This window comes from Salminus brasiliensis, chromosome 1 (genome assembly GCF_030463535.1).
Source record: "Salminus brasiliensis chromosome 1, fSalBra1.hap2, whole genome shotgun sequence".
In the NCBI taxonomy this organism is placed as follows: Eukaryota; Metazoa; Chordata; class Actinopteri; order Characiformes; family Bryconidae; genus Salminus; species Salminus brasiliensis.
Genome location: NC_132878.1, coordinates 46102676 through 46121461, shown reverse-complemented (window position 1 = coordinate 46121461; position 18786 = coordinate 46102676). Strand labels below are relative to the sequence as shown.

Genomic DNA, 18786 nt, shown 5'->3' with positions numbered 1-18786 from the left:
TGGGAGGCTAAGAGGTAGAAACACATAAAAGAGCATGTTTGGCCAAGGGTGAGCTAGAGCATCTACACCCAGTGGTGCATCACTGCCTGGCACGTGTGTTGTAGGCAGTGACCCTAGGTGGACTTTGCTCAACATAATCAGCTTGCAAGACAAGATCAGCTGAAATGGGCACTTTCTACCTTGGCAGTTAATATAAGATACTACAGTCGTATAGTGTTAGACATCCAGACCATTAAGATTATTTGTCCTTCTTTAACATTTAAGCACACATTCACTTCACCTTAAATTACATATTTTTTACATAAATAATGTATTATTTGAAATGTTTTTGGCACATTGTCTGATTTAACCATGGCCATGCAAAATGGTCTTTGCTTAGTAACCATACTAGTAACCATTTCATATTGGTGCATCCCTAAATAATGTCATCCTAATCATCATTCTGAAACAGTTTCTCCTAAACCTCAGATTAGCTGCAGACCCAAGACCAAACAACCCTCAAGCATATTCTCTGAACTGGACTTTTTGAAAATGCTTCTAATAAAAAGTGATGCTTTTGACCCAAGACACGTTAATTCCTTATCACATGTGTCTTGTGAGGATGTTTGCAGACTACTTACATTTTTGGACCGTTTGTTCTGTTTTCCTAAGAAGTCTTTTTTTCTGTAGTGGAACATTGGAAGCATTGTAGTGATGTTTGGAAATTCATGCAGAAAAGCATGAACAATACCAAATGTCTTCATATGTCTGCATGAGTGTTATTTTATTCTAGCTAGAATTCTCTTTGAATGTCTTCACAAAGGGAAGGATCATAGTTCACTGTTCACTGTCTCACCTTGGAGCAAATCATAGTCAGAAAACAGGAGGAACAACAGATTAGAGTAAAAAATAAACAGAGCTGGGAAAGCTACTGGAGAAGGCATTGGAAAGAATCTACATCAAATTTAAGGCAGTGTATTTTTCTAGTGCTGCACTGCTGCGTTGTTTGAGCGGCAGAGGGAAGCAGGGTTTAGGATAATTCAGGTCAGGGAGCAATTTCCCCCTTGGCAGCACACATTAAGCACAGTGCATGACTAACATGAACACTGGAAACAGCAGCACATACAGCACAGACATTCTTTGAGTAGCTTTTAACCTGATACATATAATATAATAAATCCAGGACACCTTGAAATAGTATCATAGTAGTCTTCACTCATATAATGCAAGTGCCACAAATGAACACAATTATGCAATTAAAAACATACATTAATCAGTACTTCAATCAAGTATAATTTACATAGTATTGGTAATTGGACAGTTCAGAAAACAGAAGCCCTAATGAAAGGTATCTTATTGTACATATGTTTGAAGTAAATGAAAAGTGGGTGAAACACTGTAAGAAGTGTGTAACTGAACCGATGCATCAATGATTTTTGTTTTATTATGATGGCTAGAGGCTGGAAACTCCATTGACATCTGATCCCACCTGACCTCACCAATCCTTCAGGATAGAAAGGTGTCTGCCTAGCAAGGCCATATCATGATATCCATAGCATGTCATCACTGTCAATATCAGCAATGTCCAGACCAGTTATATGAGCTTTTTCCTAGTGTATTTCCTAAGAGCTCTTCGTCCATGCGTAACTAGCCAGATAGTAATGCATTCTTGAATATTAGCCTTTTTTTTAGTTGAACATAATGAATGTAATCAGGTTATTGTTAAATCAAGATCAATTTGCCACAACAGTTATTCTACATGGACTGACAAAGGAATAATGACCTGGCAAAATGAAAAAACATTGTTTAACATATACGCTCCAATTTAAACTTCTCATGCATTGGGGCAGTGGTAGTTCAGTGGGTAGACCAGCGGGCTATTGATAACAGGGTTATGGGTTCAATACCTGGGCTTGGCAAGCTGTTGGATGCTTAATTCTCCCTGCTCCTTGTGTGCCGCAGTGATGTGTGCTCACTGTGTGCATGTATATATGTCTGTATGTTCACTGCAAAAATGGGTTGAAGGTGGAGGCCAATGAAAACATCCACCAACACAAATGCTGCAAATATCAGGCAAATAAAACATGGCTAATTTCTGCACAACAATACCAAAGCAGAAACAATGATGTCTGAAAACATATTGACAAAGACAGAAATATAAAAGCTCCAGTGGTGGATCCTGTGTTTTGTTTAACAAAACGTAATAGCTTGTCAGTGAGGACAAGCTACCTGTTCTTCAACATACTAAAATTAAAAGAAAGAAATTAAGGACATCCTGCATGTCATGCCCAAGTACTATTAGTATTTTCTATGTTGTTAAGTAAAAGGTAAAGTGCATTATAATGTACAATGTATATTATAGGTACAGTGAAGGATTTTGTTGCATGGTGTGAGCTGAACCATCTGCAGCTCAATGTGATAAAGCCAAAAGGACTGGGACAAGGGACAAGGCACCGGTGACCCCTGGTCCATCAGGGGGGGTCAATGTGGACACTGTGGAGAATATCTGTACTATATGTGTACTACAAATACTATTCATTGACAATACACAAGACTGTGCTAAGAACACTGACATCCTCTACAGGAAGGGCCAAAGTCGTCTCTATTTTCTGAGGCGCTTGAGGGCATTCAATATCTGCCAGACTATGCTCAGGATCTTCAATCAGTCTGTGGTGGCAAGTGCTATCCTCTACACTGAAGCATGTTGGGGCAGAAGGCTGAAAGCGACTGACACCAACAGACTCAACAAACTCATCCGTAAAGCCAGTGATGTGGGTGTGTGGAGTTGGACTGTGTGTCGAAGAGGAGAACGCTGTCTAAGATGGATAATGGCTCCCACCCTTTCTACAACACGTTGATGAGACATAGGAGCATAGGGTAAAATAATTTTCCATATTTATTATCACAGTAATGACCAATATGCCACTTTGCTACATTCATATAATTTATATATTTGTTGTAGGTACCCTTGCTCACCAGTAGGTGACAGCACCACCAGAAAACTCCCCAAACTCCCCTAAAAAACTTTCCCAACAAAAAAATCAACCTCTTTGAGTTTACCCAGCCAGGTAAACACCCAACAGAGAGAAACAAAGGAACCAAAAGAGCCATCTACCATTGTCCTAACAAAGGACAGCCTAACTTTAATCATCTTAGGAACCTTTAGAATTTCAGCTGGACGTCGGATCAACGTTTCCACACAGCTACTTTCTTCAAATCAAGCTTGCAACGGGTGGTCACAACCTGAATGAGAGTAAAGCGAACATTTCCTTAACTTGCAACTGTGAACTTTTCCTGGACCAGAAGCCAGAAGGACAAGCATTCCCAGAAGTACCTGGACGGCACATCAAGAATCTTCATTCTTCAAGGAAGAGTGAAAATTTCTTCAAATCAGCTGAGGAGGACAACCACTGGATATTTGAGAAAATATCCATCATGTGAGACTGAACTTTAACATCTGGGCATAGTTTAATGAAAGAATCCTTAATCTTAAAGTTTAATGCATTTTAACGTTTATGTAATGTTTTTAATGTTAATATTATTTTTCTTTCTGAAAGAACCAATAACTGTTGTTAGACCCTGCAACCTCAGATCTGTGAGCGCAGCGACTTAAATCTTCTTTGCATGCAACCTCTCTGTCCTAACACTTGAAATACAGCCACATTAGTACATAGTTAAGTAAAGCTAAACACAGCAGCAGCTTTGACACAAGTTCAGCTTCACTCTTTGTTCTAACCAAGATCAGAACAAAGACCGACTGACCTCATTAACATATAGTGGCAACCGGCATGTTTAAACATTCAAAATCCCCGCCTTTCTCTTTCTTTGTTCACGGAACAAAGTAAATGTCCGCCCCTTATCACGTCATTGCGCACAGCCGCAAAAGCGTACGAAAACTTTAGCGCACACACGTGCGCATACTCTTATTTCATTGTTTAGCGCACACGCGCAGGCTCTCTCTCTTTCTCTCTCGCGCTTTCTCTCTCTCTCTCTCTCTTTCTCTCTCTCTCTCTCTCTCACTCTTAGCTAACCATCGAGCTCTGAGACATTGTAAATATACTGAGTTTTATGATTTGTATTGAATTGTATGATGCCATAATAACGTGCCCGTTTCCCCCACATTGTACATTTTCTCTACAGATTTTTCTCTCCTGGGATCAATAAAGTATTTCTCATGAAATACAGTGCACATCCCAAAACAACTAAATATTTAATAAGTGCTAGCTTTATTTACTAGCCCTGGGGTTTTATTAAAAAATGTAACATTAATACCATACCTGCCAAAACACAACTACATCTTGATTTCTGAGAATATATATGTGTATTTCTCTGTCTAGTTCAGCACACCACAATCATGGGAAGGACTGCTGACTTGACAGTTCTTCATAAGGTGATCTTCAACAGTCTCAGGAGGATAAGCCACCCACAAAGAGGGTAAGCCACAGAAGGCCACTGCTGAAAAGACAGGTTGTTCGTAGAATGCTGTGTCAAAGCATATTAATGGAATGTTGACTGGAAGGGGGAAAATGGTAGGAAAATGTGCACAAGCAACAGGGCTGATGGCTGCCTTGAGAGGATTATCAAGAAATTGAGTTATGAAATAACTAAAGTTTGGGAGAAGGACTATGGACAAACTCATCTTTATTATTATGTGCCCTCCATTATTATGTCTCCTCTCACCTTGACAAAGAAGGACAGTCAAGTTGCTAGTGCCATCTAGTCTGCTACTTGCCTGTCCTCAACCGATGTTGGCGACAGCCATGGATGGCCAGATGGTCTGCAACAATTTTATTTTTGCTTGCACCATTTGGTCAAATTGGATGAATTGTGCATTTTGGAGCTCAAGTTTAGACTCACCCTGCTCTGCCACTGGACCAGTAATTCTTTTTTTTTTACTAAATTTGTACTACATTTATTATGTTGTTGTAACTGTTGTAATTGCTGTTCTCCCTTTAGGGACATGAGTGGAAAGACAAATTATATCAATTTACTTTTTACTGCCATTCCCATAATTCCCTGGCTTCAAGCTTTATCAGCTGAAACTTGAAGCAAGAACTCCAGCTCAGGAGTTTCCCTTACTTACTCATTATTATGTGCCTTAAAAAACACTCCTTTCCTCTCACCTTCTTATGACCAAAAATAGCACCACCACGCCCCCTTGACTCCAATCTCAACCTCAGCTATTGCTTGGTAAGGTTGGTGTCTGGTTTAAGGTCTCAACAGTTGAAACCACTCAGAACTCCAGAAGTTTCTAAAAGCCTTTGCATACTGGATACACCAGGTCAAATAATAAATACATACTAGTTAGCAAACTCCTAGTGAGTACACATGCCCAAGAGTGGTGGGCAGGCATCGCAGTGGTGCCCGGGGAGAATTAAGAACCTTGCTCAAGGGGCTTGCTCAACAGTGGCAGCTTGCCAAGCCTGTTATCAATAGCCCTGTTGTCCAACTGCTAAGACACCACTGCTACAAAATACACAAGAGACATAAAACATCATTGAAGGTACAGCAACAAAAACTGTCAGTTAAATTCTAAGGGATTTTTTTTTTAATAGACCAAAGACGCATCGTGCACATCTTATTCATGGAAACAAGAATGCAAGCAAAAATAATATGACCCTGAATGAAATGAAATGACAATGATCCAACAAGACATGGGTGAAAGACCTTGGAATGTTTTATTGAAATATTCACTTTATATTCAATATAGCTTTCACATTTATCTACTGGCAGAAGTGTATTATGTAATGTTATGGCACATTCCATATTTATTCTGTATTTACAGAATGGAAGAACACTATTTTGATAGAGTTTAGAAACGGGTGTAAATATGAACTGCAAATGCCGTTTATGGGTGAATTGCAAAAAATAAAATTAAAAATGTTACAACTGAAAGCCACCTCTTTAAAATCAATCCAGTTAGCTATTTTAATTCCATAAAAGAGAAAAGAAATAGCAAATGAAAAGGAAAAAAGAAATGTAGAAAAAGAAAATATGAAAGAAGATGGAAAAAGGAGAAAAGCAAGCATCCACTACTGTGTTCTGTAAGACACAGTAGCTTTGAATCCAGCTGGAACCAGTTGTTGCCCATGGCCAAAATGATGTGTGCAAGTGTGTGTGCAGGAGTTGGCTAGAACTGAGATGTCAAGACAGTTCCCCTGTACATGATAAGAGCTCACAGAAGAGAAGGGTGTAGATAACAATGTATGTAAAAGAATACCCTCTTCAATTAAGACAGATTTGGCTAAACATGTTGATGTTTATGATGTCTATTTCTTTCTCTGACAGAAACTTCAGGTCTGTTACATTCTTGAATATTAATTATTTGTTTGCCTTATAATGCACTGCACGGCAATGTACATGATTTGGCTATTCCAGATTAAGCAATCTTCAATCCTGTAAAAGGCATTCAACATTTGATTTGAAGCTTATAACATACACATATAATTTGCCTTGTATGATGCTGTTTAAGAATGTCTTGGCACAGGACTATGGCCACAGTTTTCTTGTTCATCTATATCTACCTAGATATTACTGAGAAAAAAAAATTGACTTGTTGCCATCTCTAATACATAAAGAGAAACTAAAATGACATTTATTTTTTAATGTTATTTATTTTCATTAATATTATAGACACACACAACTAAACGAAATAAAACACAAACATCCACAGTGCAGGATAGAAAAAGTAAATGAACAATTGTATTAAAGGCATACAAAGTCTGGTTACTGATAAATCCATTTTCAAAAAAGATGCCATAAACCAGAGTCTCCATTATGATAAAAACACTGAACAAGAATAATGTTCATGGAAGGACACCATAAATGAAGCTGCTGCTGTTTACCAAAGACCTCCTGGATGTTCCCCAATGTATCAAAACATTTTACAGAAGAATGTAAGGGCACCAGTACACGCACAAAAGAAGATTTGGGTTTTGGAAGGGCCAAGGCAGAGACGGTAAACCTATAGAGTTGCTGCCGCATTGCCAAAAGAGGGCAATGCATGTAGGCCATTCCAGAATTTCCTTCACAGCTACAGGAACGTCTGTTGGAGGTGATTGCTGCTACAGGAGGATCTGACAGGTTAAGTTCCAGGGTTTACTTACCTTTTCTAGCTTGCACTGTGGTAACAATCAGACCACATTTAATTAGTAATCAGTGCAGAAATCCAGGTCATGCCTAAGGGTTCACATGCTTTCTCTTACAACTGTATATACGTAAGTGATCTGTTTTTTTTCACTTTCACACAGCACAGTATCCAACCACTGTGTAATAATTACATCCATAAGTAATTTCCATTACAATCACATATCTATTAACTGTAACATGTAATAGATATGTGATTGTGAGTTTGTGTGTGTGTGTGTGTGTGTGTGTGTGTAGGCTGACCAAATAGAGGCAAAGCAGTGTCATACTACACACATGACATGGCACTGGTTAAAAACATGTACTTTGACCTCAGCAGGCAAAACAGTAATGAAATGCTTTCTCTCTCCCTTCTCCTTCCCTTCCCCACCATTAATTTTTTCTCAAAAGGGCGCAGTGACCCTCAGGCTCTACAGGGTTGTGTGGAGGAAGGAACGCCCTGCTTTGTGGGTCCTGGCACCCCCTTCAGCTAAGCTTTCTAAAATTAGTGGAGAGTTAGTGAACACACAGCGCACACACCTCTGGACATGTGCCTGGTCTGAATTAAGAAAATATTTGGCCTGTTTGTCCCCTTTATTCAATCTCAAATGCAATACAAACATTTGCATTATGAAAACATTAAAAAAATTTAGCTGTCTGAATATTCTCCTCAAGGGGACGTTAATGGTCATTGAAAGAGGAGAAAATACCATGAATCCACACTATGCTAACTAAAATTATTTACTGAAGGGTTTACAGTAAAACTAAAAAAGAATGAAGAGTATATCGTAAAACACAAAATTTCCATACAATTACAAGAATTATCTATGCAGTAATTAAATATTATGAAGGTATGAAGGCATCAATCAAACCTGGCTGATCTGGCATTGAAATAGTTGCAATTAAACAGCTGCTGAGGGGCTTCTTTGTAACCTTTGTAACACTCCTTTAAGACCCATTCCAGGGGGGAGGGGGGTGCTGTACTGTTGCGAGAGAGAGTTCAACCCTGTCTGCGGCTGACATGCGCAGATTCTTTAGACTTGTCGTTACATGCCCCATGTGCCCATCAGTTAACAGGGGTTTATACATTTCTCTTCAACCTCTCACAGTCATGCCAACATTGTCCCTGTTCCAAAGACATCTAGTGTTACCTGCTTAAATGACTTGCACACAGTTGCTTTAGCCTCTATCATAAGCAGCTTTGAGAGGTTGGTTGGAGACCTCATGACCTGCTTATTACCTGCATATTGTTCTGACTTTGCATACTGCCCACTCCCATCTGGACAAGAAGAACATGTTTGAAGAATAATGTTTGTGGACTACAGTTTAGCATTTAACACTATTGTTCCCCAAGGCTTGACATCACGCTCCAGTATCTGGGTAAACAGTTCTCTGTGTTGTTGGATCCTGAAGCTCCTGACAGCCCAACAGCAAATGATAAGGATGACCATTACATCCTTTTCTCTGACCCTCAAAACAGAGATCCCTCAGGACTGTGTGCTCAGCCCGCCCCGTCCTCCCTGTACCCCCATAACTACACAGACTCCAATGTCATCATTAAATTAGCTAATAACATGACAATCATCATGTCCAACAATAACCAACATCTTGTCCAATCATCTCCAAAAATGACAAGGCAGCCTACAGAAAGGTTAGCTTCCTGACAGACTGGTGATCTCTCTCTAAACGTCAACAAGACCAAGGAGCAGATAGTGAATTTTCATAAAGTAGGAGCCCCATTAATGGTGCAGCTGGAAAGAGATTTTTTATGATGGCAAAACCTGAACAGTAGCACTACATTGCAAAAACAAGAAAAAAATTATTAAGCATTAAGCATTTATTGATGGCTTCTACACTGGGATTTTGTGGAGTAACATTTTGGCAATGCTATTTTGTTGCATACCAAAATGTCACCAGTTTTCTCAGGGGTAGTAGACCTGATACACATCTAATTTACATTTTATTGTAGTTTCTACAAGGGGTTTGTTGGAGCAGTAAGACTTGAACTCTTTTTGTTTGTCTGCCAATATACTTTTTTTGGCCACCATGGTTGTAACTTAACATTAGGTAAATATCTCATAGTCAATACAAAGTTTTTAAATTTAGCAATATGTGAGACTCAATATTGAGCCCATATTCTCAGCACCACAGGCTTTGTCTTGCTCTTGCTTTCGCTCTCTGACTTGTGCCTTTTCTCACACACCAGAACAGGAAAGAGTCTGTCTCTTCCTGTTTTTATTTTTACATCAAAGGCAAGTCAGTGAAAAAAACAGGCAGATTAAAAAATCCCATAATACATAGTAAAAAGCATATGATAATCACGTTATTTGTACTCTTTCACTAGGGAATAGGAAAGGCACTATAAACATGCAAAGTTTGCTTGTATTGCAGCTGATCTTTAAGGCTGTCAACAGTGCTAGATGATATACTGACAATATTGGTATATCGGTATTGATAGATGATATTAACTGCAATATTTGTCAATTATGTGCCTCGCATTGTTTTGAAAAACAGTTAAAAATTCCTAATATATAATAAATAAGAATGCATAGTGATCTCTAATAATGTTTTTGGAAAATACAGGCTGGGTCGAAAATCGCATAGTTCCATACTGAAAAGTAGGTGAAAGCACTATGTGAGAACGGGTATGCCCAAATATAAAGTATTTGATTAACAGTTTGCAGTCCTCAAAATAATGTACACAGTGGTCTGAAAATGTATCCTTTAATTCCACTGGAGGTGCTTGTAACATCAGGATGTAAATCAGTCTTTTATGAAGGAGTTTTATTAAGTTTGATAACTACTGTCAGTAAGTAGCACACAGCTTTGTAAGTTACAGTTGCAGTTACATAGCTGTGAACTGCAAACCTGTCTGTCTGTTGGCAGTACTGTTAAACTGAGATTTGATCATTTGATACAGATCAGTCTGTATGAACTCATCTTAGGTTGTGAAAATGCTGCTGATAGGAGAGAGGCTAGTCTCTCCACACCAGACAGACAGACAGTCTGTAATCTGAGTATTAGAGCACACTCATAACCAGAGCCTAATTTTAAATTCAAAAGCTGGAATTGTATCAACTATCATGCAATGGTGGGGATCATTTTTCTGTGTCACTGAATTTAAATTCTATATGTTTAAAGTGTTTGTGTGTGTGTGTTCAGATTCAACTATCCTGGCAGTGAGAAGAGATGACTTGGAGAGGGTAACTGTGTGTAAATATGTGAGTTAGATGAACCATTTTCTTTTACATTTGCTGGACATTGCATTTTATGTATTATTTACATTGTATTACATTTGGGGTAAAGGTATCTAGGGTAAAAATGCTCCTATTGACTTTTGGTTTATACATTTATCTGATAAACCAAATTGGCATCTGGGCATCTGGGTTAACACTGATAATAAAACACAAATGTAGTATGACAAATGTATACCAGGAACAGATGTTAAGTGATGTTTCAGTGACCTTTCCATTGAAAGACATTGATGTGAAGGGTTAACTGAATGGTTCTTGTTACTGCTATTTGCACATTTTATTTTCAATTAATGCTTAGCAAATATGACTGTTCTATGTATAAACAGCCGACAGGCAACATTTTTTGAAGTAAATTTGTTAACAGTTCTCTAAATGTTCACACTGATCAGCAGAGGTCATTGGTGAAAGAATGTCATTGGTAAGATGGCGAATGTAGTGCATTCAAAGATGAGGAATACAGCACACTCGTATACTGATGGAGCATGCTGCTTTACCAGTGGTTGAAGTACATAATTTATATGCAGCCAAAATCAGATAAAGTTTACAATACCTGAAATATATCTTAAATACCATCAGGTGCCTCTATATTTTTGGAATATCAAGAAAACAACAGATGTTATCAATTTTCTTGGAGTGGGGGTTACAGAGAAGACAATAATGCTGTATTTGATGCTGGAGTATTCTCACTCATGATCTTCTTCATTCCCCTCCCTCTCTGGTTCTTTCTGGAGTGGTAAAGATTAAGAATCCTCAGCAGAATCCTCTCACGTCAACACTCCAATCATCTCTAATCCTACTTAGTGCCCCCACAGTACCAGCAAAGAGAGGAGGGAGGAGGACCTCTTCATGGAACAGCTTCACAAAAGCTTAATTTTTTTCCCTCTATCCACCATGGAGCTTTTTGTAACAAAAAAAAATACTGCAGTATTTGTAAACATCCCCATGTCACTCAAGCATCTGTTGGATATAACAATGGCAGTCCTGCTGCTAGTCATTTAGATAATGGTTCATGGTAGGGAGCTAAGTATTGACCTGGATTTAGCATAGGTTGGTCGATGTAGTGGATGTTACATTTTATAAAACACTCTTTTTACTGTTTACTGTTACAGCGCATCATTACACAACTTGTGGAAACATATGATGTTCATTAAGCTTCAATACACACTACAAATGTGTGTTGCTAAAACATCTTCATTGTCTTACTACTGAAACTTGCATGCAGATTACTCATGCTGCATCTGTCAAGTACAAAAAAATGTACATACGATTACAAGCAAGAACAGCACAAACCAGCTTTTGAGTGAATTTTAATGTCACATCCAAAAAAAAAAAGAATGTGGAGGAGGGGCAGGGGGATGAGGAGAAAAGGGGGACAGTGTTAGCGCTTTGACCAAGCGATTACTGCACAAGGCTCTGCTGTGGCAAGAGATATACAGGATAATCTGATGAGTAAAGGGAGAAAGGGATGGAAGAGGAGAGGATGAAGGAATGGCAGAAATGGGGGCATGGAGATGGAGCAGATGGAGCGAGGACATCAGCAAAAGAGGATTATGCCACGTCAAACTATCATTGGACACATGAAAATCAAACTGCAGTCACTAGAGAGTACATCTACACCCTGTGTTGACTCTGATATACGGCCACTGCTTGCAAAGTAGAGGGCAAAGTGAAGAGCACATTGGTGATCTAGGTCAGTACTGCGTAAGGTGGAGATCCCTGGAATGGTGGACAGGATAAGGTGATGCCAAAGGCTTCTAATTCTACAACTGTGATTCCCAAGAAGCACATGCATGAGGCTGAGCAGTTTGTGGTAGTATTAAATGTTGTCTAGGGCACACATGGCCTACATTTGTGTTGTAAAGTGCATTAATAGAAGAAGATAATTACATCATTATTTATTCATTAATAACTGTACTTATGCGTTAAAAATTACTTTATACACTATGTATGAAATTTCATTTAGATTTATATATAATATAAATAAATAAATATAATAAATAGTCCTGAAAACCTAAAATATTTCATTTGTAATCAAGAAATGACACTGGTGAAAATGCATAGATTTTTTAAAACTACACAAAACAAGATTGTACTGTATTTTTACTTAATTGTACTGGGGTATTCTAGTCACCATTACAGATAGAGAAATGTAACTTGCCAATGCAATAATGCTAATAATGCTAAAGTACTCAATACCCTGGACTTTGGCAGTAGAACCCTCAGAGCAGGGTGTACAAGTGGTGTCTCGACAGTGTAGTCACAAATTACCAATTACTTCCAATTAATTTGCCCAGGTTTGACTTGCTTAGTGATACACTAGCTTAGATGTCTCTAGAAAGGGCTCTGGTTATAGGTGATCCTATTCTAAAATGTGAAAATAGCTTCTCTTTCAGGGATACCAGTAGAAGTTAGCTGTTTATCAGGAGCCTGAGTACCAGGCATTAGAAGGATATTACTAGGAACTAGGTACGGTAAGGCTAGATATTGACAAGACCTCTATGGCAGTCAAAAATGACCAAAAGCAATTTTAAAGAGATGTATACATTGGTTCAGAGGATGTCCACTGCTGTAATGTCCTCGTCTCAGTTCAATGAGAAGCAGAGATGAATCATGTTACAGCTACTTCAGCACCAGTGTTGTGGACAGCCATAAACACTGATTGGCTAGAGCGGGGGGCCCATTGCATCAGACCTGCCTTATCTCCTTTGGTTCTTTTTCGTTTTTTATGACTTTGGACAAGGAAGGCTTGTTTTTGTATATACTTTGGTGTGCGGTGTTCCTCCCTTCCTTTTTGTCACTCTTAAGAGGGGACTAAAAGAGGTCACAGAGGACCTCCTCATGTGCCAATGAGGAACTAACGCTCCCTCTTTACTTGTAAAAGTAAACCTCCTAGCCAAGTTTAACTTGAATGATTACATCAATGTTTTTTTGTATACTTTTGAGTACATTGCTGAGAGGAAAGTATGGGATAAGGAGGAATGGGCCTCCATCAGAGGGCCCCTCACTGGCAAGGCCCAGACGGCACCCTATTCTCCCCTGCTTGGGCTAAGACACTAACTATACTAACCCAAGTCATGTTAAGACCTGCTGCTTCCACGGGGGAGCAGAAGAGTGAGTGTATACCACATACACTTTGTTTAGGATAAAATAATCATAGTATCCATTAATGACACAGCACATTCCTCACACTGCAATAATCTCTAAATCTCTTTGCCTTTGCTGAAATCCCTCCTACATTGCTCACTTCTCAGCTTCCAAGTGCCAGATTTTCCACCCAGTAATTTAAACTAGAGAGATGAGAGAGGAGGTACAAACACACATACACACAGACACACAAAACATCACACCCCTACTCCTCACAATCAAATGTTGGCTGAACTGATTCCAAATCTGAATGGCTTTCCTTTTCTCCATCAGAGACATGCTAAATGTGTGCGACATGCTTTTCTCCATGTTAAATGTGTGAGGTGCCTGGCACTGGTAAGCATGGAATGGTTCACTATGTGCTAATTTGTGCTGGATTTCCAGGAATTAATTAAAGCAAAGTAAAAAAGGATCCATGTCTGAACTGCACACAATAAATTAAGATAAGGCACTTATATTGCATTATAATGCTTCTGTAAATGAAAGACAATTGTCTAAAATTATATAACCATGTAAAATATCCAAATGATTTTAAACAAGTGAAAAAATGTATGTCAAGCATCTTGACAGCTTTGTTTGGAATAAAGGTTGCCTGTTATCAGACTTGGTGACCTAAAGATTCAAGACACTTTTTTAATATTATTCTTTAATATTAACAGAGGTGAATATTTTCGGAAATAGAATTTTTTCTTAATACATTAATAAAATAGGAAGGTCATCAACATTTATTATCAAATCAGGGGTTCCAGGAGCGACAGCGGAGTAAAGAAGTATGTGTGTGACCTCATATTTACAGCTTTATTTATAGCTCCCAAATATTCTGGTAAAACATTATAGGTTGTATGGTGCAATCAAGGCTTTGTGGGAAATGCAGAATATAATTTAGTCCAGGCAATCCAGCATGAATAATACTTCCAACATATTTGGGGCATATTAGAGCATCGATTTGATTTTTGCCACAACAAAGAATACGAAAGTAAACAAGTAACTAAAACTGACAGTCGGCAAAGACAAACGTTTTTGAAAACATTTTCAATGAGACCTTTGTCATCAGTGAAGCTAGCAGTTAGCAAGGTTAGTTCTTTACTCAGCAACAACAAAACATCATTAATCTTTGAACCATTACAACACATAGAACTGGTATAGACATAATACAAAACTCTATATATGTTAGTAGAATGCTAGTTCATTAGCAAATTCAGCCCAGCCTACTTTAGTTAATAATCGTGAGTTTAACAATGTATGTGGAAAGCCTTGGTGATGGTGGTGCATCATGGGAAAATACAGAATACACGAGAAAATAAAGAGTGCAATTAATCAGAGCCAGACTGATCTTTTTCTATTTCTTCCTCCAGACCAAAGATTTTCCATTTTCTCTTGGTCTGTATGTCAAGCTATGTGTCACTGCCAACAAACCACTAGAGAAAATATCAGAAGAGAGATCAAGCAAGGGAGGTAGGGAGAGTGGTTGAGGTAAAAAGTAAGATACAATTGAGAGAAGATGGGGGAGGGGAAGAAGGGGTATAAAGCTATAAGATACATTGGAGCAGTTTGATGGAGGAGGGGAGCAAGAGCAAGGAAGCATGCGACTTTTTCCTAGGTCTGGCAAAAAAGGTGAATGATTCAAAGATGAATGATGTGTCCTAAATGCAATGCCACTATGGGTAACGGAAAGAACTGGGAGCTGGAAAGCAGGTCACTTAAATTGCTGGGGATGTTCTTAAGTAGCTTTGCCCTCAGGCCCCTGTCAGAGAAGTTCTATTTTTCTCACATCTCCTTTACTCTTCCCTTTACAGTACTTGCGGTCACTAAAAATGTGAACACTGGCTCATATAATGGACAATTTAATGAACAGAAAAAACAGAGGATTATTGCTAGTATGTAAAAATATGTGACAAAATGGGAGGATGACAGAAAAACAGTTGAATATGAAAAGTCTGGTCCAGGCTTAAAAGGATTGCACTGTTTAACCTTGCATGTTTTCCTAATCCAAATTAACCTCTCATTGTTTTACTCCAGAAAAATGAATTGATGAGCTTACAACCAAGAAAACCCATTTTTTAAAGAGTAAATAATAAAACATATAAACTGGTAACAAGTGCCAGTGCATTGGGCCAATCCATTCACTGAAGTCATTTGCTGCACCGCTGGTATTGTAGGCTTCATAAGTCTGGATCAAAATAACCCACAGGCATGAACAGATTTCAATGTAGTGAGTGATCTGGATCTTCAGAGTTTGTGAAACGTACAAAAAGAAACTGATCTCTTGTTTACTTGCATAATGAACATACCTTGTGAAGCGTCTGTTTACAAAACAAAATATTAGGTGCTACTTTCTCCTCTGTAGGCTTATTGACCCCTCTTTGCATTTAATAATTTGGTGTTCTGGGCGAGTTTATGGAGTCACATCTTTTTGCAGCGTGGTCAAGTCCTCGACTTGTTGCCTTTAGCAGCCTGCTCTGCTCACACATGCAGGCAGACACGGCTAAACACTGTTCTGAATCCCAGAAGTGTCCAAAATCTACACGTTTTTCAATACAGAAAATACAATACAAATTTAAACCTTTCACCGATAATGGATCCCATAGCTGGTCTTCCATTTAGGGAGAACCAAAAGGAGAGGAGCTGCTCGCTCCTCTTTGGTCTCATAGACTTAAAATTTAATAATAAAAGTCCTGAGCCCAGACAACACTGTGCCAAGGTCCAACACAATTCTTTATTTTTAATACCATTTTTAACAAATAAATATCAATGAAATTTTTGTTTGTGTTAATTTGTTATATTGTGTTAGTAAAGTTAGTTAAAGTAATTAGTAAAGTAATGTTTAAGTCAATCCTGATGTCTTAAGTCTTTGAGGTGTGTTGTTTATGAATTCAACAAATGTATTTGATGGGTATCGGCTAAAGTTTATGTATCGGTACTGGTATTTGAACAAAACAGTCGGATCGGTGCATCCCTATATATTTGTGGAATTTATGTAATGCAAAGATGTAAGAAATGTATATGTATATATGGTGCAGTATCAATATAGTGTAGGCATCATGCTTTCAAAGCTTATTATCCCGAGAATGATTTGTTTTTCAAATATTTGCTTACAGGGTTGGAAAATGTATTTAATTGGATAATTGACAACATGACTTGTTCCCTTGTCAAGTCACTTTGTCATGTGTTTAGAACAGTTCCTGTAAATTAACTCAAATATTTCACACTAAAATAATTATTGTAGTTCAAATGTCACAGTAACAGACAAGCAATAATCATTGTATGAGATTCACAGTATTTTTTACATACACAATTATTACCAATATTATTATAAAAATGGTGGGCCTATCATTTTCTCTTCCATGGTATTTGGGCTTGTAAATGGGCTTTTTTGCTATAACAAAATGTAAATTGTATAATCATTATACAAAAGATTGTAATTTCAGGAGCTAAATTGATAGGCTACCTCACAAGAGTTCACACTGGCATAGATACTAGCTGGCTAGTATAACAAAGGGAAAGGGTCACCTTCATCCAGCTGACTGCTAGAGCGAGGTGGTATTGCTCAGAGACAATGACTCAATTACACAGGGCTACACACAAATGCAAGGCCTATAAATAAAGCATGGAGTGTGAGAATATACTGTGGATATACTGGAATTGCAAGTGCTGGACATACAGTGGGGAAAAAAGTATTTAGTCAGTCACCAATTGTGCAAGTTCTCCCACTTAAAAAAATGAGAGAGGCCTGTAATTGACATCATAAGTAGACCTCAACTATGAGAGACAAAATAAGTGGTGGAAAATAAGTATTTGGTCAATAACAAAAGTTCATCTCAATACTTTGTTATATATCCTTTGTTGGCAATGACAGAGGTCAAACGTTTTCTGTAAGTCTTCACAAGGTTGGCACACACCGTTGCTGGTATGTTGGCCCATTCCTCCATGCAGATCTCCTCTAGAGCAGTGATGTTTTGGGGCTGTCGGCGGGCAACACAGACTTTCAACTCCCTCCAAAAGTTTTCTATGGGGTTGAGATCTGGAGACTGGCTAGGCCACTCCAGGACCTTGAAATGCTTCTCACAAAGCCACTCCTTTGTTGCCCTGGCAGTGTGCTTGGGATCATTGTCATGCTGAAAGACCCAGCCACATTTCATCTTTAATGCCCTTGCTGATGGAAGGAGGTTTGCACTCAAAATCTCACAATACATGGCCCATTCATTCTTTCATGTACACGGACCAGTCGTCCTAGTCCCTTTGCAGAGAAACAGCCCCAAAGCATGATGTTGCCACCCCCATGCTTCACAGTTATGTTGTTCTTTGGATGCAACTCAGCATTCACTCTCCTCCAATGAGTTGTGTTTGTACCAAACAGTTCTACTTTGCTTTCATCTGACCATAAGACATTCTCCCAATACTCTTCCGGAACATCCAAATGCTCTCTAGCAAACTTCAGACGCGCCCGGATATGTACTGGCTTAAGCAGGGGAACACGTCTGGCACTGCAAGATCTGAGTCCCTGGCGGCGTAGTGTGTTACTGACGGTAGCCTTTGTAACAGTGGTCCCAGCTTTCTGCAGGTCATTCACTAGGTCCCCCCGTGTGGTTCTGGGATTTTTGCTCACCGTTCTTGTGATCATTTTGACCCCACGGGCTGAGATCTTGCGTGGAGCCCCTGATCGAGGGAGATTAGCAGTGGTCTTGTAGGTCTCCCATTTTCTGATTATTGCTCCCACAGTAGATTTCTCCACACCAATCTGCTTGCCTATTGCAGATTCAGTCTTCCCAGCTGGTGCAGGTCTACATTTTTGTTTCTGGTGTCCTTCGACAGCTTTTTGGTCTTCACCAAGTTACAGGTCTGTGACAGCCAGAAATTTTGCTTGTTTGTAGGTGACCAAATACTTATTTTCCACCATTATTTGCAAATAAATTCTTTAAAAATCTGACAATGTGATTTTTTTTCTCATTTTGTCTCTGATAGTTGAGGTCTACCTATGATGTCAATTACAGGCCTCTCTCATTTTTTTAAGTGGGAGAACTTGCACAATTGGTGACTGACTTAATACTTTTTTTCCCCACTGTATATCGAGTCTATTGAGTATGCTGACAGGACAATGCATAATGCAATGGGCACTGTGATTCCTGCAAATGCATCATGAAAGCTCAGTGTTCATGTTTTTGTATGCTAAAGCACTCCAAATACTTAATAACTGCATATTTATATTGATCTCCGATCATGTGTTCATTTTATATCTCAAAATGAACAAGGAACTGCAGAAGATCATTGGTTAGGTGTTAATTAA

General features: G+C 38.7%; 1 protein-coding gene across 8 annotated transcripts in view; it reads right to left on the bottom strand.

The window, feature by feature from the left end:
* The window catches only part of nrxn3b (neurexin 3b), a 129693-nt gene that overhangs the window by 89799 nt on the left and 21108 nt on the right, over positions 1 to 18786 (bottom strand). The gene's annotated exons all lie outside the window — the stretch shown is intronic.